Source organism: Sapajus apella, unplaced genomic scaffold (assembly GCF_009761245.1).
Source record: "Sapajus apella isolate SASKATOON/1434 unplaced genomic scaffold, GSC_monkey_1.0 scaffold22, whole genome shotgun sequence".
Lineage (NCBI taxonomy): Eukaryota > Metazoa > Chordata > Mammalia > Primates > Cebidae > Sapajus > Sapajus apella.
The window spans coordinates 7,665,482-7,689,722 of NW_022436962.1; the positions used below are offsets into that span (position 1 = coordinate 7,665,482).

At 53.9% G+C, this 24,241-nt stretch overlaps 1 protein-coding gene across 1 annotated transcript in view; it reads left to right on the plus strand.

Moving 5' to 3' along the window:
* The first annotated feature begins 891 nt into the window (after positions 1-891).
* Positions 892-24,241, plus strand: part of SOX13 (SRY-box transcription factor 13) — a 58,387-nt gene continuing 35,037 nt past the window's right edge. Inside the window, 1 exon segment of the mRNA XM_032288846.1 lies at positions 892-974. The gene's annotated coding sequence lies outside the window, so the exon portion shown is untranslated.

The window sequence follows — 24,241 nt, forward strand, 5'->3', positions numbered from 1 at the left end:
AAACGGGGTTTTTAAAAACCTCGAATCCAGGATATCTGTCTGCAGGGGTTGGGAGGCTTGGAGCTGGACCAACTTCTTAGGTCTTGCTGTAAGGAGTGAAGAGTCTCTGTAGCGACCCTCATACCTGAGCAATGGGAGCGGACAGAATCCACCTTCTTTCTTCTCTTCTCTACACCGCTCACTCCACCTTCACCCTCCCCCGCCGCCCGGAAACCTTAGCTTTCCCCTTTCCAACAGAGGTTTCCAGCTGTTGATGCCTGGATGGACCCGGCTGCAGGGAGGAGGAGGAAACTCTGTCCCTCCCTTCTTCTGCATGTCCCCACCCTCTCTCCTTCCCTCCTCCCCCTGCGCGCTCTCGGTCTCCCTCCCTCTTTCTAGGCTGTCCAGTCGCCTCGCAGCAGCCAGCCGCGAGCGTCCTGCTCCAGTCCCGGCGTGGAACTGGGCTGTGTGAGCACGGGTCCTGGAACCCGGGCCCAGGAGCGGCGAGCCCGGGTCTGAGCCCAGAGCTCAGCGGTCAGCCTCATAGGCCCTGACTCGGAACCGAGCCGAGCCGCTGAGCTCGGAGCCGGAGAGCCCGACAGCCGGAGAGCAGGGCGGGCGGCGCGTCTGGCGAGTCTCGGAGCAGGACCGCGGAAGGCAGGGAGACGGCCGCAAGCCCAGGGCAGAGGGCAGAGGGCAGAGAGCGGCCTGGCTCGGCGGAGAGGGCGCTGCCCGGCCGGAACCGAGCTCGCCGCCCCGGACGGCGGCCCCCCGTGGGGCGCAGACCCAGGGTGGCCGTGGGTCCGCAGCGACTCCACGGCCGACGGCGGGGGGGCGTGCCCCCTCCCAGCCCAGCGGCCCCAACCCGGCCCGCCCGCGGCGTCGCGGGGGCATGTGAACGGAAAGCGCAGGCTGCGCCGCGAGGACTGCACGGAGGAGGAGTAGGAGCGCGGAGCCGCGAGCCCCGAGCCCCGAGCCCCGCGCCCGGCTGAGTAGTAAGTGCACCCCTCCGCGCCGCGATCGCGCCGTCGCGCCCATCTCCCCCACCCCTCTGAAGTTTGACACTGGCGCCCCGACGTTTCTGAGCACCCACTGGTTCTCTTCCCTGCGAGTTTCCACCTTGTGCAAAGTTTTTCGAGGAGGGACGGACCCTCACCTACCGCCAACAACGCTGGGCAGTGGCGACTCCTCCCTGGCAGACCCGAGGACTTGTGGAGAGGGGTGGCAGCCAGTAAGGCAGTGTGTGGCTGTGTGTGTGTGTGTGTGTGTGTGTGTGTGTGTGTGTGTGTGTGTTCGCGAGCGCGAACCACGGGTCGAGCTTAGGGTGCACCCCCAACCCGCTTCTCGCGGATCGCAGGGAACTAGGTCTTTCTTATGAGCTCGACTATGCCCCTGGTTTAAGGGTTTCTCAGCGGGAAGCCGAGGCGACCTGCGCGCGTCCTGCGTGGGGCTCAGGTGCCTGCGACGAGGCGCAGAGCTCCTCCGCCATGGTTGCGTGGGGTGCTGGGAGCCAGACGCGCACCCCTTGCCACGGTTCCAGGGTCGTTCCCCAGCAGACCAGACCGGCGCCGCATCCTGTTTGTTTTCTGCTCCTAGTGCTCCTGTTCCACCCCCACCCCCACCCCAGGCTGCTTCTTACTACCCCCGCCTCCTGCCCTGGGATCTCGGAGCTGAGCCTGTTCATCCCGATTTCGCTGCAAACGCTGATCGCGCCTAGGGGTAGGGAGATGCGGAGCGGGTAGTAGCTCAGTTCCCAGCGGCTCGCCATTGTTTTCCCACCCCGCGCGTTCCGTACGTAAACACACACGCACACACAAGGTTGTGTGTGTGCGCCGGCTCTCACTGCTTCGCGTCCCCAGGCGCGCAGGGATCGCCCGCGGGATTCGCCCAGCTGCCCGCATGGGTCTTCAGGCTGGAGGCGCTCCAGGACTTAACTGGAGCTGGGGACGGCCAGAGACGTGGGGGTTGCCGGAGAGTCCCAGGCGGGGCGGTGAGCCCGGCCTGGGCGGGAAGTGAATTTTGAACTTAAGCCCTGGACCTTTCCGGGAGGACCCCGAGCGCTCGAGCTGCTGCTCCCGCCCTGGAGGGCCCGCGGCAGCTGCAAAGACTCCGCTGGCGCTCTTGGCAGCCGCCTCGGTGACAGAGGCTTGGAGGAAGCCGAGGAGTTTTCCTGGGAAGTTTGCTTTGACTCTCTGGGAATTTCCGGGCAGGACGCCTCGGCACTGGCGCTGGTGACGGGGTCTGGTCAAAGACAGCCAGAGACAATGCTGCTGGCTCCTGACCACTAGGCTGTACTTGGATCTCAGTGGTCCAAGTAGGTGGGTCCCCACCTCCCGGAGTTAGTTTATGCCTTCCAAACCAGTATCCCACAAATGATCACGACATGTGGCTTTCAACTATGGGTGCATAACTCTGCTCGTTTCGCAGTCTAGGGAGGCAAGCCCGCTTCCGGCCGGGCGGCGCTCTCCGTCGATCCAGGCCGCTTTCTGCCCTCTGCCCTCTGCCCTGGGCTTGGGGCGGCCTCCCTGCCTTCCGCGGTCCTGCTTTCGGATTCGTAGGACGCGGCGCTGGCCAGCTAGCTCCGGCTCCCCGGTTCCCCCGCCCCGCAGCTCCGTAATCCGCGGCTGGGCGCAGTCCTGAGTCAGGGCCTGAGGCTGACCTCTGTTTCCACTGTGCTTCATCATAAAGCGCCTCGCAAGATGCTGGGATTCAGCACTTTTGGATTCCAGTTCCCCATCGATGAGCAGCGTGGGTTCGGACTTTCCCGCATGGCATATGGGCAGAGTTATGCACCCATCTTTGAAACTGGCATGTCGTGATCTTTTAGGGGATACTGGTTTGGAAGGCATGATCTCCAGGAGGGTAGGGACCCACCTACCTGGACCACTGAGAGCCAAATATAGTCTAGTGGTTAAGAGTCCTGGAGCTGGAGTTAGATCCAGATGCCACTGGTGGTGTGACTGTGGGACATTTAACCTAACCTCTGTGCCTCAGCTTCCTCAGCCATAAAATAGGGTTAATATAAGCACTTCGTGGGGTTGTCCTGAGGATTAAATGGCTTCATATAGTGAAACCGAGAACAGTGCCTGGCACATAGTAAGTGCTGGATAAGTATTAGCTGTTATTGCCATTATTACTCAACTGACCTTGTACAGAGTCCAAAAGAGCAAGTAGCGATTGTGCTCACCTAATGGATTATAATGTTGTCCACTTCTAGGGAGAAAGAGATCATGTACCTCTCTCACCCTTTCCTAATTCAGCCCGTCAGATCAAACTTATCCCTCCTACTCATTGGCTAGTGCCATCTTCTTGAGTCTTCTTTCTTTTTCTTTTTTTCCTTCTTTCTCCCTCCCTTCCTTCACAGTTTTTGTGAAAACATTTTATTCCCTCCTTTCCTCATTCTTAAAAATCAATCTTGGCCCAACTGCAGTGTTCTCTCCATGGAAATCAGGTCCCAGGAAAGAAGTGTCTCCAAAAGGGTGTCCCTTGAGCATCCTCAGCCTGGGCTGCTGACTCAAGATTGGACGTGCATTTGTGTCTCTGGGGGCTGGGTGAATTTCCAGAGAGAGGAGCCCAGGTGTCTGGAGCCCAGGGGAAGAGTCAGGTGGGATGGGCTGGGACTGTCCCGGAAGGAGCCCTGCTCCCTGGTGTCTGTGTCTGTCTCCTGCTGCTGAGCTCACTAGGGAAACTGGAATAGCACAGCTGCCTGGGTGGACGCGATGTGGGATTTGGGGTGAGGGGCAAAAGTGTCACCTCCAACTTTTCTACTTGCAGTTGGAGGATTTTCTAGGAATTTGGGTTTGTCACACGTTCCTTATCTGATTCGGGACTCTGCAAATGCATAGCACAGGTAAGGGGTGAGCCGAGCCAGCAGGAGGAAGAACAGGCTGCCGCCGCCCAGCCACACTGCTTTGGACAACAGGCTCCTGTTCTCTTTTCTCAGACCCTCTAACCTCCACCCTAGGCATGGGGGAGTATTGGCCAGAAGGTTGCTTCTTTGTGTTGGAGATCCTGCAATTGGTAGTTTTTAGTGGTGACAACTGGCACTGTGGTCACCCCATTCATTCCTTTGACAGAAATTGTTGACTACCTGCCATGTGCCAGGGCCTGTGCTGTGCAGTAGGATAACCGGAGAACAAGACAGGCAGCGTGCCTGCCTTCAGAGAGGCTTCTTTCTATTGCAGAGAGACAGACAGTAAATAATTTTAAGTAACCACGACTATCAGATTATGACATGCAATGTGAAAGAAATACCGCAGGGTGATGTGATAGAAAACATATGTAGGTCAGGCAGTGGTGGCCCTAGATTGGAAGGCCAGTGAAGGCCGCCCTGGGGAGAGGACAGCTCAGCCCAGGCCCTGAAGGATGAGAAGGAGCCAGCTGCATAAAGACCTGGAGAAAGGGGATTGCAGGCAGAGGGAATAGCAAATGAAACCCCCTGAGGCCACGACATGGGCAACAGCTATGTGGCTGGAGAAGAGAGACTGGAGAATGAGAGCCAGAGCCAGAGCCTGGTGAGACTGGCTAGGATTCTGGATTTTATTGCAGGCGATGGCAAGCCATCAGAGAGTTTTAAGTAAGGGAGTGACATGATCTGCTCTATGATTTTAAAAGATTTAATGGAACGCAAGAAACGGTAATCATAGTTGCCCCAGGGGAGGGAAATGATGGCTGAGGAATGGGATGGCCAAAGGATTGTTTTTGCTGCAGACCCTTTTGTCCTTTCTAAATTTAGTACCAGGTGGGGTTATACAAATCATACCCCCAAACCCCCAAAAACGTGGTTAACAAAGAACAGTTTGTAACCTGGAAAATGTACATAAGAAGTGAAAAAAATCGGGATATAAAACTAGGGTACAGCCCCAATCTTGTACAGATGATCATAAGTATACATATGGCCGTCATGTACACATGCCTAGACAGAAGACTGGGAGGGTGCATCACAGGACTCACAGAGGTTAGCTCTGGACACTGGACATAGGGATGCTTTAATTTCCTTATTTATCTTCTATTTCCTCACTTTTCTACAATGGTCATGAATTACTTTTGTTTGTTTTGAGATGTAGTCTAGGCTGGAGTGCAGTGATGTGATCTCTGCTCACTGCAACCTCCGCCTCCCGAATTCAAGCGATTCCCCTGCCTCAGCCTCCCCAGGAGCTGGGACTACCGGCTCGTGTCACCACACCTGGCTAATTTTGTATCTTTAGTAGAGACAGCGTTTCACCATGTTGGTCAGGCTGGTCTCAAACTTCTGACCTCAAATGATCCCGCCCTCCTCGGCCTCCCAAAGTGCTGGGACTACAAGTGTGAGCCACCACACCTGTCCAATTTACCTTTTTTTTTTTTTTTGAGACGTAGTCTTGCTCTGTCACCAGGCTGGAGTGCAACCTGTCTCGGTTCACTGCAACCTCCACCTCCCGGGTTCAAGCGATCCTCTTGCCTCAGCCTCCTGATAGCTGGGACTATAGGCACGAGCCACAGTGCCCAGCTAATTTTTCGTATTTTTAGTAGAGTCAGGGTTTCACCATGTTGGCCAGGATGGTCTTGATCTCTTGACCTCGTGACCACCCACCTCAGCCTCCCAAAGTGCTGGGATTACAGGTGTGAGCAACCACACCCATTCCAAATTACTTTTATAAGTGAAAAAAGAGAGATCACTTTGGCTGACTAGTAGTGAATAGCTTGAAGGGGAACAAGGATGGATTCAGGCCAGTTAGGAGGCTGACTTGATGGTTTGGATTACACTTGCTTGGGGAGGGCTTTCCACCTCCAGCTCAGATTTTGTGATCAGGGGTGCCAGGGTCAAGTCCTGGATGATGTGCTGCCTTGGTTCTGGAGAACACCTCACGTTCCACCTGCACCTGTCATTCCTCCTGGTGGGAGAGCCCCATAGTGGGCATTTTGCTACAGTGGTGATTGGCAGACTAAGGAAAACATCCACAGTGAGAAGGATTTAGGGCCAGGAGAAATGTTTGTCCCATAACATCTCCGAGCCTCTGTTTTCCCTTCCGTGAAATGGGACAATAACAGTGATAATATCTTCCTCCTAGAACTGTGGGGAGGCCAATGTCTGATGGTGGCTGCAGCAGCAGCGCTCCATGAATGGTAAGGGCTCTGGCGTTTGCTGTTGCCAGACAAGTGTTGGTTGTGCTGGGTCTCTTCCACCAAGGGATCTAGGTGCCCTTGCCCTTGAGAGGCTGACACTGGATTCTACAAAGGTTTTCTCCTCTCTGGGGGTGCTTTGAGATTGGTCCTTATTGGGCAGCTCCCCTGGGTAAGTCTCCAGGAAGCTGACACCACCGGAAAAAGCGGAATTCAAATGCAGCTGTGCTCCTGAGCCCCCTCCCCCAGCCACATTCAGGGGTGAAGCTGAGTGTTTGAAAAGGGCTCTGTGCTGGGAGGGCCGGCCAGGCACACAGTAAATCGTGCTTTGAATGGGAGTTATTTTTGTGCTCAGTGTTTGCTTAAGAGGGCTCGCTCCTGCCTGAACTCGCTGCGATCCTCACCCTTTGCTAGTCCCCTTTCTGGAACCCGGATATGTCAGCCTGGGAGGCCATCACAATGCCTTTTACCAGATGGGGAACTAGACCCACGGAGGATTGCTTCCCTTCTGTCAGCTCCCTGCCCCGAAGCAGGAAGGCATGCTCTGGATGGTGGTCTTTGCCTTGGTGACTACCCCACTTTTTGACTGCCCCTTCCTTAGTCCTCGGGAAGACTTGATCAGGATATTGCTACAGGCGAGCTCAGCAGGGTTCCTCCAACCTGTGTCAGCTTCTCTGATCTAGAGTGACTGGTTTTTTAAAAAATGCAAATACTTTTCTCTGAGCAGCTGTGATACAGTACTTCCCTCCTAAGAGCCCTTGTTGTATGCCATGGACCCAGCTTAAAGCCCATGGTGATGAAGCCTTCGAAGCTCCCCTAGGAAGAGATTTCTGTCCAGCCTGTGTGGTCCACAGCATAGAACCGTTTTCTTTTTGGGAGATGGAGTCTGCTCTGTCACCCAGGCGGACGTGCAGTGGTGCGATCTCAGCTCACTGCAACCTCTGCCTCCTGGGTTCAAGCGATTCTTCTGCCTCAGCCTCCCGAGTAGCTGGGATTACAGGTGCCCACCACCAGGCCTGGCTAATTTTTGTGTTTTTAGAGAGATGGCGTTTCATCATCTTGGCCAGGCTGGTCTTGAAGTCCTGACCTCATGATCTACCCACCTCGGCCTCCCAAAGTGCTGGGATTACAGGCATGAACCACGGTGCCCAGCCACCATTTTTTTTTTTTTTTTGAGAGAGTCTCGCTCTGTTGCCCAGGCCAGAGTGCAGTGGCTTGATCTTGGCTCACTGCAACCTCCGCCTCCTAGATGCAAATGATTCTCCTGCTTCAGGCACCCCAGTAGCTGAGATTACAGGCATGTATCACCAAGCCCTGCTAATTTTTGTATTTTTAGTAGAGATGGAGTTTCACCATGTTGGCCATGGCTGGTTACGAACTCCTGACCTCAGGCGATAAGCCCAACTCAGCCTCCCAGAACTCTGGGATTACAGGTGAGAACCACCGAGGCTGGCCTCACAGTATAGAGCCTTGGAGCTGCAGGTGGCTGTCCTGCCCTAGGGGGCGGCAGGAGGTCCTTCTTGCTTTAAGAAGACCCCTCTGCTTCCATGGCCTGCCTCTTCTGTGAGTACGTGGAGGCCCTGAGGCCTGCCTCCCTGCTCACCCCTGGCAAGGGCGGACTGTGGTGCTCTCAGGGAGGATCTTGATGGTCTTGATGGACAGCAGCAGTGGTCAGACCTCCTAGAGGCTGTGAGGTGAGGAGGAAGTGGCTGAGGTCTCCCCTGCCTCCCCCCAAGTTCTTCCATAGGCAAACCAAAGCCCCAGGATGTGTTGTGTCTGTGGCCGGGCCTCTGAGTCCTGAGTGTGCACCGGGTGTGCACAGCTGGGAGACATCCTGAGATGTGCAGCCACATGTTGAGGGCTTCAGCCAGGGGTGCTTTCTGGGGAGAGGAATGTGTATGGCATAGTAGAGGAAAAGAAGGAAGAAGTGGGGACCGCGTCTCCAGCTGCCACCTTTCTTCTCAAATAGCTTACGATACCCAGGCCCTTTTGGTCACAGGAAGTCTGACACTGGGAAGTCATCAAATTTGGAATTCAGTTCCTTCCACTCTCCCCGCAGCGGTGGCCTTAGCATTTAAATAGCCTTGGCAAGAAGCCCCATAAACTGCCCAAGGGATTGGGGCAAGGTTGGGGGGGAGGATATTAGTGGGTCTTCTGGGGACCTGTCCCAGCGAGGGTGTCAGTGTTTTGGCTTGAGAGGAGAGAGAGGGGAAGGGGCCGCAGACTGGGCAGGAGCTCCCTCCACAGACTGGCTCCCCTCCCGCTCTGGTCATTTTGGTTGTAATCCCTGCCAAGCCTGGCGCTCCCTGGGGGATCCGCCCCAGAGGAGGCCAGACTGTTCTCCTCCCCTCTGCCTTACCTCCCCCAGTCCCCGCCCCCTGCTTGACTCAGAATGGAATGTGCAGCCTGTGGAACAAGATGGAGTGAGAACTAGTTCCCAGAGGGCCTTTGTCCCGCCCCCTCCCATCCCTCCACAAAGGGGATGAGGAACCTGGGAGCAGGGCCTGGTCCCAGGTATGGCTGGTGGTGCCCTGGTGCAGAGGCAGGCAGATGCTGTGGGGGTCCAGAACCAGCCGTTTGAAGGCCTTCTTGTAAGTCCAGCATGTGGGCAGGTGCTGAGTTAGAGGAGGTGCAGCAGGCAGAGCAGCTCCCGTAGCTGGCGGTGGTCAGTATCCTTTGTTGACTTCTTTTTTTTGTATGTGTGTTGGGGGGAATCGCCTGAGGTCAGGAGTTCAAGACCAGCCTGGCCAACATGGTGAAACCCCTGACTTTTTTTTTTTAAAGACCGTGGTTCATATTCATTTTCTTATATCTGTAGTATCTAAAAGTAATACAACAAAGTGTATCACTTTTGACATTAGAATGAAAAGGATTTAAAATACATCTAATTTTGCCAGATAGCGAAACAGAAAAGTCATCAGTGTTGGTTTCCATGGAAGACCAGAGGAGTCAGGGCTTGACCAGCGTTAAGAGGGGTTCCGGCAGGAGGAGTGGTTGTGGAAATATGTCAGACTGGGCTGATGCCCTTTCACGATGACAATTGAGGGGACCCCACAGACCCCCTAGTGGGCTCTGGGGAAGGGGGTCAGCGGGGGGGTGGGGGGGTTGCCCGGGACTCATGGGGCCTCCTGCTTTGGCCCTGGCGCCTGGGAAAGGCTAGACAGGGAGGGGAACCTTGGCGTGAGCTGCCTTCAACACTGACTTAAAAGCATTAACTCTTGCCTGGCCACACAAGGCAGGACCTGGCATTCCTCAGAGTGGAGGGTGAGGAGGGTTTTCCTGTCTTAGCCCTCAGCCTGTTCGGGGTGTGAGGTCCCCCACCCTCGCCCGAACAACCTCTCCCCACCCTCCAGCCCTATTGAAGGAATCTGAAGTCATTCAACCATCGCCGTGAGGTTTTGGTTCCGGCCTGTTCTATGAGGGTGCGGTAGGGTGGGGAAAGAAGGGGGAATAAAAGGTATGGGGAGGGGTGGAAGGAAGCCTGTGTGCAGGTACAGCTGGCGCTCAGAGGCAGGTGGGGTGAGGTCAGTGGGGCTTGAATGGGACACTGCTGAAAGCAGAGGGAGCGGCCCCTTCAGCCCCTGCCATTTCTCAGGCTTGCCTGGCTCCTCTCTTGGCAGGTGGAGGAGTGTGTGTGTGTGTGTGTGTGTGTGTGTGTGTGTGGAGGGCCAGGTGTGTGTGTTTGTGGATGGCTGAGTGAGTGTGGTGTGTGTGGGGAGGGGCTGAGTGTGATGCGTGTGTGAGTGTGATGTGTAGGTGTGTGTGGGGGGCCAGGTGTGTGTGTGTTTGTGGAAGGCTGTGATGTGTGTGTATGTGTGTGTGTGTGTGCGTGCGTGCGTGGAGGGCCAGGTGGGGGCTGTGTGTGTGTGTGTGTGTGTGTGCAGGCAGGCAGGAGCCTGTGCTCTGGAGACCATGGCCTGGCTCCTCTGACTCATGGGAACCAGGCAGGGCCTCTGAGAGCTCCAAGGAGACAGTGAGGACATTAGACGGGTGTCAAGAAGGAAGGGAGAGTAGAGTGGGAGAAAAAAAGAGCCAGAACAGCCCCCAGAGCTTCTGGGCCCCCAAGCAGTTTGGGGTTTCAATGCCGGCATAGCTGGGGAGGGGCAGTAGTGGGCAGTCAACCCCTTCCCTTCTTTTGCTCTGTCAACTTTGTGTCCATGGCGATCATGGAACCCCCCAGCCCTCTCCCTGGCCCAGGAGCACATAACATGGGGGAGTCTGGCCAGGGCAAGGGGCTGAGGAAGGGAGGAGTGGTAGAGAGTGGCCCAATGCTGGGCTCTCTAATGGGGGCTGGGGTGGCAGGGTGAGGAGACCTCTCCTCTTAGTTGGGTAGCGTACCCTAGCCAGTAAACTCCTAGGGACCAGAACAGGAAACAGGGTCAGAGAACAGAGGAAGGGGACCTGTGTCAAATCTTGACTTGGGTAGAGGTGGGTAGCAAGAGGGCTTCTCTTTGATATCTGAGGTAGACAAGAGATGGACTTGACTGCTCTCAGCCAGAGGATTCTTAAAATGGATATACAAGTCTAGGTGAATGAGCCTCTTTTAGAGTTGTGCAGTGCACAGTCTGTACAACTGTATACATTAGCCTGTTGGAACTGGCTGAAAGCTTCAGGGACCTTTGCTTTTCATAATGTAAATTATTCTTCTCTTCTACTGGGTTCACCTGACCTTAGATCCATATTCCTCACCATGGTGGTACCCTCCATTTGGTGCTGATTTTGGCTATCTGTGTTACTATTTTCTGGGCACTGATTAACTTGAAGTTTGGAGAACCAGAGTTGTGTTTGTGTGTGTGTGGGAAGGGGGTTGTGTGTGGGTGTCCGTGTGTTTGGCAGTTTAGAGGGGATCTGTTGGACTGTTGACACCCTTTGTTGAGCCTGAGTCCTCTTGAGCCAATTGGGCACAGGTGTAAGGGACCTCCAGATTCCTGAGTCAGGACTGATTGGGTTTAGGAGCTCTCAGATGGGGCAGGTAAGACTGAAAAGGGACACATAGGGAAGAGGGGAAGTTTCTGCCTCACCTGACAGCAACCCCTGCCCCAGGCCCTTCTGCTGCTCCTCAACTCACAGAGTCTTCTCGTCTCCCTGCCTTCCTCTCTCCACCTCCCATCGTCTAAACTCACCCATTCCTTGCCCTTTGGGATCCGTGCTCCTTGATCTCTAAGGAAACAGCTTGGCTAGCTAGCTTTACCAATCTAGGTGCGTGTGCTGGTGGCAGATTAACAGGCAACTCCAGAAGCACATCCGCCTTTAAGCAGGCATGGGGCCTTACTAATGGCAAGAGGTGATTGAAAAGTGGGAACTTGGCCGGGCAAGATGGCTCACGCTGGTAATCCCAGCACTTTGGGAGGCTGAGGCGGGTGGATCACGAGGTCAGGAGATCGAGACCATCCTAGCTAACATAGTGAAACCCTGTCTCTATTAAAAAATTAAAAAAAAAATAAGAGCGGGAACTTGGGTTGGAGATGGAGTGGATGTTGGGGCCTGTGGGGGAGTCTGCTCTGGTCCTCCGTCCCTGAGGTCGGTATGTAGGGAGCACCTGCCTTGTGGCTATGCCTGGCCACCTGAGTCTGGGGCCGAAAGACATGAGGCCAGCACAGCCTGACCCAGTTTTGAGAAAGTGAAGTAGGCTGGGTGCAGTGACTCACGCCTGTAATACCAGCACTTTAAGAGGCTGAGGTGGGCGGATCACCTGAGGTCGGGAGTTCGAGACCAGCCTGACCATCATGGAGAAACGCCGTATCCACTAAAAATACAGAATTAACCGGTTGTAGTGGTGTGTGCCTGTTATCCCAGCTACTTGAGAAGGCTGAGGCAGGAGGATCACTTGAACCTGGGAGGTGGAGGTTGTGGTGAGCCGAGATCACACCATTGCACTCCAGCCTGGCAACAAGAGTGAAACTTCGTCTCAAAAAAATAATTTAAAAAAAGAAAGTGAAATAAATAACTGACACTGGTACTGACAAACCGAGGGGAAGGAGGGACAGGGCAGGATGCTGCTTCAGGAGCACCCACACCAGATTTGGACAGCCAGGGAAGTCTCCCTGAAAGACATAACATAAAGACCTGGAAGGTGGGGAGAACAGGTCAGAGGGAGGAGGAGGTCATAAGGGCATGTCCCCTCTACATCTCCCAGGGGCCCCACCTGGGCCTTTAAGGGCATGTCAGATGGTCCTGTTTGTCACCAAGGACCCGGGTGACTTTGTAGGGAGAGTGAGTGCTGGGCATTTGGAGACAAGGAGGCCAAGGGCTCCCAGAACTCAGGGGCCTGTACAGCTGCAGGTTGTGTGTGCCAGCACGGGGGAGCATGGGTTTTGGTGTGCACTGACATACGTGGGCGCCCTGCTGGCGGGGGCCCTGGGGATGGGGGCTGCCTGTGGGTTGTTGCTGTGGGTTCAAGTGGGACTTGGGCACTGTGTGGTGTGTGGCCCAAGCTGCCGCGGGATTGAAACCCCAAGCCTCTCCCGGGCAGCTGCAGGGGGTGCAGGATTGCTAGGGCCAACTGCAAATTAGCCAGGCTGGCATTAAATGCCTTTGCTGCCTCTCTCCTCCCGTCCCTCCCTACCCTCCCGAAAATCAACAACTGTGTCAACAGCAGGGCAATTGTGCTTGGCCAGCAGCCTCCAGGGCTGCCAGGACCAGGCAGGTGCTGGCAGGGGCTGCTGGAGCCCCACGCTGGGAGCAGGCTGGGCCTGGCTGCCAGGGCTGCAGGATAAACAAGGCCGCACACAGGCTCGGCCAGGAGGGAGGCCACAGGCAGGCAGGAGGCGAGAACAGGTGTCTCAGGAGCTCTGTAGACACAAAGGGCCTCTTGTCTCCTCCTCCCTGGCCCCAGGGAGCCGCCCCCCTCCTCCCTCCTCTCAGGCCCCGCCCAGAGATCAGTGACCAGGTCAGCCAGTGGGTGCTGTCTTCCAGATTCACCCCCTGCCTCCTCTCAGGGTTTGTTTTTCTTGCTTGAGACAGAGGTGAGACCAGTCCATGTGGGGGGAGGCACATTAGCCCGAGAGGCAGGAGAGCTGCCTCTGAGCAATCCACCAGCCCTGAGGCCTCTGTGTGTCTCAGTTTTCCTGCTGCAAACACAGCAAGCTCTCTCTTCCCTGGGACACCCAAACATGACATGGATGGGAGATGGGAACAGAATCTGGAACTGTGGGGAAGAATGACGTGGTGAATGTCAGGAGCGATGTAAGCTGGGGTGAGACCTAAGGATTCCAGGTGGGATTTAGGGCAGGCGGTGGCTGGGGTATGACAGCCCACCTCCCTCTTACCTATTTTAAAGCAGACCTTTACAGAGCACCTACTGTGTACCAGCCACTGCACTAGGGGCTGAGGAGGCCATGGAGAATAATACAGTACAGACAGACAGGCAGCTTCTAGAGCCAGGCTGCCTGTGTGGCCTTGGGTAAGTAACGTAACCTAACCATGATGATAACGTTGTACCTGCCACAGGCTCATGGGGCTATTGTGATGGTGACATATAAAGATGTAAAATGTGAGGCCGGGTGCGGTGGCTCACACCTCTGGCTCACATCCCAGTGCTTTGGGAGGCCAAGGTGGACGGATCACGAGGTCAGGAGTTCGAGACCAGACTGGCCAACATGGTGAAACCCCGTCTAAATACACAAATGAGCTGGGCATGGTGGCACATGTCTGTAGTCCCAGCTACTTGGGAGGCTGAAGCAGGAGAATCGCTTGAACCCGGAAGGTGGAGGGAGGTTGCTGTGAGCTGAGATTGTGCCACAGCCCTCCAGCCTGGGTGACAGAGCAAGACTCCATTTCAAAAAAAAAGATGTAAAATGTAAAGAAAGGATATAAAACAGTGCCTGGCATATAGTAGGGGCCATTAAGAGGTGCCTGTTATTGTCCCTCTTCCTGAGAGAGAATATTGAAGGTTCAAATCTAGCCAGAGCCTGGGGGGTAGAGAGGTAAATAACTCACAGCAGGTTGGTTAAGTACTGGACACCAGTGGTGTCCACGGTCTCCAGGATGCCCTGGAGGAATAATGAACTCTTCTAAGATTGTTTGGAAGGGATTTATAGAGGACATCTAGGCTGTGTTTTGAGTGAGGTGTAGGAGTTTGCTGGTCAAGAATGTAAGAAATACAAAAGCAGAAAGTGCGTGTTTTTGAAAAAAGAATGTAGGAAGTAGTGCCTTCTAGGCAGGGAGACCATGTGAGCCAGAGCCTGCAGGTGTGAAAGGGCCTGAGTGCATGTCTGTGAGCACAGCTGGAGGGGAGGCTTGGGCCAGGTGTGCAGGGCCTGTGCGGCCTGGAAGGGAGTGGGGCTCATCCTGAGCACCTTGTCGGTTCCTCCAGGGTCAGGTGCCAGTTTTGGCAGTCATGTGTCTGTCTCACCTCCCCACTCCGCAGTTCACCGCATTACGAATAACTCAGCCTCGCACACTCTGGAGTATCTGTCAATTTATGGAGAGGCAGGATAATTTAGTGACAACACCATGGGTCGTTAGAGTCAGAAAGTTCTAGATTGGAGGCTTGTGGATTTTGACTGTAGATATGGAACCATTTACTTAATTTTTTAAAAGCCATATATATATATATATATATATATATATTTGCTTGTAGTCTCATCTACTCTTTTTTCCTTGAGATGAAGCCTCCCTCTGTTGCCCAGGCTGGAGTGCAGCAGCATAATCTCAGCTCAGCTCACTGCAACCTCCGCCTCCCTGGTTCAAGTAATTGTCCTGCCTCAGCCTCCTGAGTAGCTGGGACTACAGGCACGTGCCACCACGCCTGGCTAATTTTTTGTAGTTTTAGTAGAGATGGGGTTTCCCCATGTTGGCCGGGATGGTCTCGATCTTCTGACCTCATGATCCACCCACCTCGGCCTCCCAAAGTGCTGGGATTACAAGCATGAGCCAGCGTGCCCGGCCAAGCCATATTTTCTTTATCCACAAAATGGGGCAATGGTTCTCCCCCATGGCAGGGTGATGGTACGGATTAGAGAAAAATGTGTGCTGGGCGCACAGTAAGTGGTAGCTGTTAGGGTTCCTCTGTGGTCTGGCCCGCGTCGGAAGCCTGTCTGGTCCTTGGTCTTTAGCTGTAACAAGGAGACAATGCTCTTTCTCCTTCCTTCTATGACTTCTGCAGAGGCAAAAGGACCAGGCTGCCCACCGCCTGGGTAGATAAGTTAGGCTAAGAGGCCTAGGACGTCTCCCCTATACGGAGGGGTCAGGCGCCCGCTTTCCCAGGGGTACCAGCTGGGCCCTGCTGGACTGAAGCGGAAGCCTGACTCCCTGGTGGCTGCAGCTGTCTGTTCCAGGACCTTCCTGTGGCTTCCCACCAGGGGCTGCTCCCTGCACATGAGGCAGTGGGGCCCCCGTCCCACCTTTTCTTATGGGGGGCCCCCTGACATCTCCCCTTTCCAGCTGTGCTGATGTTTCCCGGGTCTGCTGGGGCCACCTGGGGCCACCGGTGCTAAGGCCCTGGTCTAGCTTCTACTGCTAATGGCTTGTATGCCCTCAGGCCTGTCACTTAGCGACTTGGAGCCTCACTTCCCCCATCTGCAACTTGGGAAGGATCATTTGGAGCCCTCTCAATATAAAATAAGAACCCGGGTTTGCTGGAAATGGAGTTAGATGAGGATGACGGCAACCACGCTGGCAGGTTTTGCTGCAGTTTCAAAACCCAGATGTGGAGTCAGACACAGCCACAGCCTGCACAGGATGCTGCTGTGAGGCTTCTATCAGGGGTACTTCATAAAGCCCTCTAGTTTGAATTTGGCAGTTGAGGAATTTGGAAACGGTCTAGGTGGTGGGCTTTCCAGAGTCCGACCTGACTGTGGATCAGCAGGGATGAGGCTGGTCTATGCAGCATGTCTGACTTGTTCGGAACAAGTGACAGTCCACACTGGGATCCTGCTTTAGAGTCCCCTGGCCTCCTGCCCTGGTGTCTTGCCATTGGTTGTGGGGAACTGGTGATGGGAAGGGCCAGGGCACCGAGGAGTGTCTGGAGCCCACTGGGTCTCCGACAGTCACAGGGAACCATCCTGAGACCGGATCTGGAGGGGTGTGTGCTGTAGAGCCCCCATTTACCCCGGCCTCCCTCACGTCCCACCTTGGCTATGGACATAGCCCTGTTTTCTCTTCTTCCCCTGCAGTCATGTTTCTCAGGTAGCCACCAGGTGAGCTTGAGACCAAGGAGAGGCGTTGATGCAAAGGAGATGCTGGCCGATTAGGATGGAGACACGACTCTGGGTTCTCCTGGCCAGGTGATCAGATGACTCCCTGCGTAGCCTTGGAAACTGCCCAAGTAAGAAAGAGCGAGGCAGAAAGAGCAGCGGGAACACTCGGATTTTTCCAGGGATTTTGTTCATATTTACATGCCATTTGCATATAACCGGTACACTAAACATAATTTTATAATCTATCCCCAGGCACATTCAGATTTGCCTTTTACTCTTGTTCTTTCCAGAGATGGCTGGTTCTGCCTTTTTGCGCCTGTCTGTGCCTTCTCACTCCTGTACCATTACTCCTACTCCTGGACAGAGGGTAGGTGACTAGGGACACAGTCAGCATGGGGCGATCGGACCTGACCTCTCTGGGCTAAGCACAGAGGGCTGCATGCACAGGCCCACCCTCCCCTCCCCACCCCACCCCAGTAGCCACCACATCACCTGTGTCAGGGATCAGGGCACCATGCCTGGCACTCAGCAGGTGTCCAGTAGACGTGAAACAAAAGCTCAATTTGAGTTCGGGCAAATACATGCCGTGGAGGCTCCTCCGGACCTGGCCTTTGAGCTCATGAAGGGAGAGGCTGGTGGGTCAAATGGAGCCTCTGGTGGTCCCCAGGGTGGGAGGAATCGATTTCCCTCTCAGCAACTGTGGCCAAGCAGCCATTTCTTTCTCTGATTGGCCTTGCAGGAAACAGTGTTGAGAATGAGAGGAGCAGAACGGAAGAGCTAGGCCTTGTATTAATTTGTTTTTCAGATTGAGTCTCTGTTACAGGCAATTTATTACATCCGGGTCTCCAGCCAAGCACATTCTGTTCTCCAGTGTTGGGGGAAGACACTTGGGGGGGTTGGGGAGGAGGCTGGACAGGAAAGACGAGCAGATGAACAATTTTATGACTGAGTGTGTGGTGTCTTGCCCTGTGCAAGAGGACGCTTTTAGCACAGTGCATTTTGAGCCCAGCCCCGTGTGGGGAGGCTCTCCTCTGGACGCCATGCCGTTCCCATGCGAGCCCAGACAGCCCTGGGGAGCAGGGTGAATGGCCTTCCCTCCCACTCTCATGTCTGCCCGGCCTCAGGCTCCAGATTTCTCTCTGTGGAATGAGGTAAGAGCAATGATGCTTGGAACAAAATCATTGTTTCTTGAGGCAGCAGGGCCTGGGGAGACCCCTCCGAGGAACAGGGGAGCAGCTGTGCGAGGGGACCCCGGAAGAGGAGGAGCAGGCAAGGCGGCCACCCCTGCGGAAAGAATGGCGCACAAGCAAAACAACCCCCTCTCTGCAAAAGTGCTGAGCTGGTGGAATTTCACTTGGCGGCTGCGAGATCAGGGCAGTAGATAGAGCCCTGCGGGCACCAGGGCTGTGTGGGTGCGGGGGTCCCGGAAGAGAGGGCAGGGGCAGCACCTGTGGCATCCCCTCCACTGAGCTGGCTTCCACGCTGCCCAGGGCTCATCACTGGTCCCCATTCCTGGAGGTGCGTCCCTTACCTCCATCCACCTGTCACGTAAGTTGGTCTCATTCTTCCCCTCTTTTTCCTCATTCTCCCAACTATGGCTTAGGCTAGAAATAGCGACATCATCTAGTCTTCAAAGGGCCAGTGTTGCCCAGAGGCCATGGTGCCAGAGGGCAGGGAACTCTGGTAGGAGGAACTGTTTCAGGAACCCGGAGGGAGGGCATACTTGAAGCCCTGGGGCCTCTGCCTTACGGCTGGGCCTCTGGTGGGAGCCCAGGCTGCTTAGAGAGGAGACTGAACCCCTCGGTAGTGGCTTTTTGCATCCCACCCACATCTCCAAGCTGGGTGCCATTGGATGGTTGTTGAAGGGCAGATTCACTGGAAGGATAAGAAGCTCTGGTGGGACTCTGGGAAGAACCAGCACGGAGAATGTGTGTGTCGGGCAGTCCGGGAGAGAGGGTGCTAGGCAGGGAGAGCATGGCCTGGTTTCTGGCTGTGAGGTTTGGACTACTGCCCTCCACACAGAGCTGACGGCCACTTAACTCTGAGCTGGTTACTTGTCCTCTGTTCTCTGGGTTGATAGCCTCCTCCCTGGCTAGCTCAAGACTTTTTTTTTTTTTTTGAGATGGAGTCTTGCTCTGTCTCCCAGGCTGGAGTGCAGTGGCGTGATCTCGGCTCACTGCAACCTCCGCCTCCTGGGTTCAAGCCATTCTCCTGCCTCAGCCTCCCAAGTAGCTGGGACCACAGGCGTGTGCCACCATGCTCGGCTAACTTTCTTGTATTTTTAGTAGAGACAGGGTTTCACTGTGTTGGCCAGGCTGGTTTTGAGCTCCTGACCTCAAGTTATCCACCTGCCTCGGCTTCCCAAAGTGCTGGGATTATAGGTGTGAGCCACCGTGTCTGGCCAAGCCCAAGACTCTTGCCAGAGGTTCAGGAAAGGATGAACTCAGATTCGATTCAGCACGGGTGAATTTGGTAAGTGTGTACTGAGCACGGATTCTGGGCCCAGTGTTATGCTAAGATGAGCCTCTGTAGGGCACCTTTTTACCAGGTGCTGTGAGGAACACTGGTGACTTACAGAGGCTGAGGAGCCCCTCTGGGATGGGAAGGGATCGTGTTAGTTTAGATTGCAGTTAGGTGGAGACCATGTACGTCGGAAGGAACCTTGGATACAGGCCAAGGAGCTAGGACTTTGTTGACAGTGGGGAACCAGATGATCTGTCAGAGAACTTTCAGAATGGGTGGCTTGTTCATTCAGGCTGAAGCTGCTCTCTCATTGTCCTGCAAAAAATTTCACCAGAACCCTGTTCTTTTCCTTTCCATTCAAAGACATTTTTGCTGCCTTCCGTATTGAACTGCCTGGTAACTGAGACAACTTTCTCTTCCCTGCCAGGGCTAGTGGGTTCCCAGGGCTGCCACCTGGGAAAAAGACAAGTTGCTTTTCCTAGTCTGCCCTGACGCATGCTGCTTACGGCCTGGGTCCCACTGGGGCCCAAGCAAATCGGCGTGGCCAGCTTTCCTGGGATGTCCAGCATGTGCAGTTTCCAGGATGGGCATGCTTATGTTGTTCAGGATTGAGGAATATTGATCTCCAGATGTCTTTATTATTTATTTATTTAGAGACGGAATCTCACTCTATTGCCCAGGCTGGAGTGCAGTGGCGTGATGTTGACTCACTGCAACCTCCACCTCCCAGGTTCAAGTGATTCTCCTGCCTCAGCCTCCTGAGTAGCTGGGATTATAGACACCAACACCATGCCTGGCTAATTTTTGTATTTTTAGTAGAGATGGGGTTTCATCATGTTGGCCAGGCTGGTCTCAAACTCCTGACCTTGTGATCCTCCCTCCTTGGCCTCCTAAAGTGCTGGGATTACAGGCGTGAGCCACCGTGCCCGGCCAACTTTGGCTCTTCTCTTCTCTTCTACCTTTTCCTTCCTTCCTTCCTCCTTCCTTCCTTCCTTCATTCCTTCCTTCCTTCCTTCTTTCCTTCCTTCCTTCTTTCTTTCTTTCTTTCCTGTCTGCCTTTCTCTCCTTTTTTCTTTCCTTCCTTTTCTTCTCTGTCTCTTTCACTTTCTCTTTTCTTTCTTTTTTTTTTTTTTCCTGAGATGGAGTTTCACTCTTGTTGCCCAGGCTGGAGTGGAATGGCATGATCTTGGCTCACTGCAACCTCCGCCTGCCACGTTCAAATGATTCTCCTGCCTCAGCCTCCCAAGTAACTGGGATTACAGGCACATGCCACCACGCCCAGCTAATTTTTGTATTTTTAGTAGAGACGGGGGTTTCACTATGCTGACCAGGATGGTCTCGAACTCCTGACCTCGTGATCCTCCTGCCTTGGCCTCCCAAAGTGCTGGGATTACAAGCGTGAGCCACCATGCCGGGCCTCTCTCTCTTCTTTCTTTGACATAGGGTCTTGCTTTGTTGCCCAGGCTGGAGTGCAGTGACACCACCCTAGCTCATGGTACCCTTGAGCTCCTGGGCTCAAGTGATTTTAGCTGTGACTTAGGCGCATGCAGCTACACATGGCTAAATTTTAAGTTTTTTGTAGAAACAAGGTCTTGCTATGTTACCTAGGCTAGTCTTCAAAGTCCTGGCCTCAAGCAGTCCTCCTGCCTGGGTCTCCTGAAGCACTGGGATTACTGGCATGGGCCCACCACATCTGGCCCAGAACTTTTTATTTTTTTTTGAGACAGGGTTTTGCTCTGTTGCTGAGGCTGGAGCACAGTGGCATCATCACGGCTCACTGCAGCCTTGACTTCCTAGACTCAAGCAATCCTCCTGCCTCGGCCTCCCAAAGTACTAGGATTACAAGTGTGAGCCACCACGTGTGGCCTCAGAACTTTCTTACATTCTGGTTTTCTCACTTACAAAGTGGGAAAAGAATAACACCTAGTTTGTGAGAGTAGAAGGATTTAATAAGTGATGTATATATTGTAAGCCTTAGCATAGAACCCGGAGTATAGATGGCTCTGGTAAGTGGGAGCTGATATTAGTGTCATGGTCGCTGTGGTGGTGGTTGTTGAAGTCTGTCCTGGGGTGGGACAGTCCCGCTCTCCTGGGCCCACTTGGATTTGCCGGCGGGGGGGGGCGCTGCTTCTCCTAGGGTCATGAGCATGACCTCTTTGGGATCTGGGAAAGGAAGGGAAGCAGCTCTCTGGTGTGTGGAGGGTGCAAGTATTGTCCCCTGTCCCCTCTGTCCCCTACAGTATTCCTCCTTCAGTTGCTATGTGCAGATTCGCTGTGCAGCCCATGTCAAGTTACTTAGCCTCTCTGCGTTTCTGCTTTTTAACTATGAAACGCCGTTAGTCATGATGCGCTCATTGAGAAGGGAACATTAAAAGCATCACATGAGAAGAGTCTAGAATAGCGTGTGGGAATCTTATCCAGGGGTTTGCTATTGTTGCTGTTTGTTGCTGTGGTTATGATGTTATTGGAATGACCCCTGTTTAGTCAAAGAAGCAAGGGTGAGAGCCGCTGTCTCCACCGTAGCAGCATGGGGACATGGGGTAGAGGTGGGCTGGGGTGTGGACCCGCCATGCTGGCCCCAGGGAACAGCCCAGAATAGGAAAGAAACTGTTTGTCACATACTAGCTGTAGGTAGGGCATTCCCAGTGTGACTGAAATGACAACCTGGCCCAGAGCACACTACCTTTTCTTCCCACCCTAACTGCTGGTCACCAAGGGGACAGTTCTACACTACGTAGGATTGATTTCTGTGAAACCCATGGAATTTACATGTAGTTTTGAGGGACTGCTTTGAGGCATGAAGCCACCGCATTCACAAAACCCAATTGCGGGTGAATTGTAATTTATAACTAAACAGCCTGTACCTGACCTTTGGACCCTGAGTGCTCAGGGTGATGCCTGTAGGGCCTGACAGGAAGTGAAGGCAGTGGCGTGAGTGTGGGGGGCCACCCTCCCTCTGGCCATGGTGGCGGGCAGCATCCAGGCCCCGAGAGGGTTTGTCACCGGCTGTCCCCTTGGCACCAAGCCCCAGCAGGCAGAGAGGGTTAATTGGGGTTTGGAGTGCCTGTGGAAGAATCTTCTCAAAGACCTCGTGCTGTGGTTTGGAACTTTGGAGTCAGGCATACGGTAAGTGGAATTTTGTCTCCACGCAAGCTTCAGTTTCCTTATCTATACAATGGGTTTCGTCCCTGCAGAAAATATCTGTGAAGTGCTTGGCTGGTGGTGATCACTCAATAAATAGCAGGCACTGTCATTATCTTTCTGATGAGGAGCTTCTGTATGTGGCCTGCCCTGAGCTACAACTCGATCGTGGAAATCAGAAGCTTAGCAACATTTTTGTTTCCACTGCATTAAAGGCCTGCGAACCCTCCCCTACCTCTACGTTTGTCTCTCAGGGAAGAAGTAATAATTCACTCCATGTGCAAATGGAAAAACTGAGACCTGAAAGGTTGGGTGGTTTGTTAAAGGCATCCAAATCTCTTACACATGTGTGGGGCTTTATCAACCATCAAGTGTGTAAAGGGCGTTGACATTAAGAAAATAACTGTGCTGAGGCTCCTAGGGGTCTGGTGTGTGTATTTTGACTCCCGGTTTACGGACTGGAAAGATGAGGCTCAGAGAACTTAGATGAGCCCAGGATCGCACCTTGAGTTTGTGGCAGAGTTGACGCTCCAACTCGAGCCCTCCTTTTCTACCGCACACCCAGATCTCTCACCTGGGCTCTTCTAGACCCTCTCTGCAATGATTTTTTCCCATCCATACAGGTAGATCTGTGAAGGTGGAGAGTCAGGAGCCGGGAGGGACAGGGTTAAATTCTTCCTAAGCAACAGAGCTGGTTTTGAGCTGGGCGCCTTCAGTGACCCCGTTTATTGACCCCCTTCCCTTGGGTCAGGTCTGCAGGCAGTGGGGGAAGGGAAGCACTGCAGGGAGCTCTAACGGCCCAGTGGGGGCAGAGAGAGGGCCAGGAAGGGGATGCTCATCTGTCTCCCTCTTTGGACAGAGATGAACAAAGATGCGGGTGGCTTTTTCAGTCTCCACAGAAAATCCCTAAGGCTCCCTTGTGGGCTGCCATCGGCTCGGCCTCACTCTTAATCACACCACGGAGCCTGCGTAACTCCTGTAGACACAGCAAACCCTGTGATGTGCTGTTGGTTAAGTGGGAACCCGGATATTTTTGCCAGTAAAGCACCAAATCAGAAAATGGAAGCATCAAATGAACCTTAGGACTAGTGGGACTTTGGGGCTTGCCTGTCATTCATTGAAAAGGAAAAGGATGGTTTGGGTAGCCCACAGAAGCCAGCATCTGTGACCTCAAATGGATGAGTCCCTGCAAACTGGGAATGCTGCCCACTTCCTCTTCCTCTCCCCAAGTGGCCCCTGTCCTGCCACTCCCTTCTATGAGCACAGACCTTCTGTTTTAGAGCTTCAGTCTGGACCATTGTGCTGTGTCCTCTCCAGGCAGGGAGGGCACCAGGAGTAAACCTTCTGCGGCCCTGAGCTGCACAGTGAGTCCCCCAGGGTTGTGCGGCAAGCCAGGGGCAGAGCTGCTCTGGAAACAGGCATCAGCTCAGTGCTTGCCTTGAAACCGCCAGCCTAAGATGCACATCCAAAAGGATTTCCAGGAAAGTCAAGGAACTGATTTTAGGGGAAGACTAAATCTCTTCCTCCATCTCCATCTTCTCGTCACCTGGGTTCCTTGAACTCCCTGCTGAGAAATCCTAAATATACCTTGTCTCTGAGTTGCACGTGGAAGCCTTTAATTGTTTCTGGAGGCAGTGAGGGAAGGACTTCTTGTTGGTCGGGGGAAGGGGGGGATCTGGCACTGTCTGGCTCTCGCTGCTTCTAGACACTTCAATTAGTGTTGTTAATTACGGCCTTGGGGAACACAGGTTCTCCCAAGGTAGCCATTCTCCAGCCTTGCTGCCCCAAAACCCCCTCACCAGTCGGTGAGGCTATGTTTATGGCCTTGCCTCTGCCCATCTGTGGATTAAAGATGCCCTGAAAGTGTAGCTTATTAGCAGTTTTTTATTCTCCCCATCTTTTAAAAAAATTGGATTAAAGTAGACATAATGTAAAATTTACAATATTTAAGTATGTAGTTCAGAGGCATTGAGTCCATTCACGTTTTTTTCCAACCTTTAGAGTCTCGCTCTGTTGCCCAGGCTGGAGTGCAGTGGCGCGATTTCAGCTCACTGCAACCTCTGCCTCCCAGGTTCAAGCAATTCTCCTGCCTCAACCTCCCGAGTAGCTGGGATTACAGGCACACTCCATAATGCCCAGCTAATTTTTGTAATTTTAGGAGAGATGGGGTTTTACCATGTTGGCCAGGATGGTCTTGATCTCCTGACCTCGTGATCCATCCTCCCTGGCCTCCCCAAATGCTGGGATTACAGGCTTGAGCCACCGCGCCCAGCCTCTGTTCCCATTAAACAATCAATAGCTTCCCCTTCCTGTCTCACTCCAGCACCTGCAACCCTATTCTACTTCCTGTCTCTACAAATTTAGCTATTCTAAGTACTTCACGTAAGTAGACTCATACAATAGTTGACCTTTTGCGA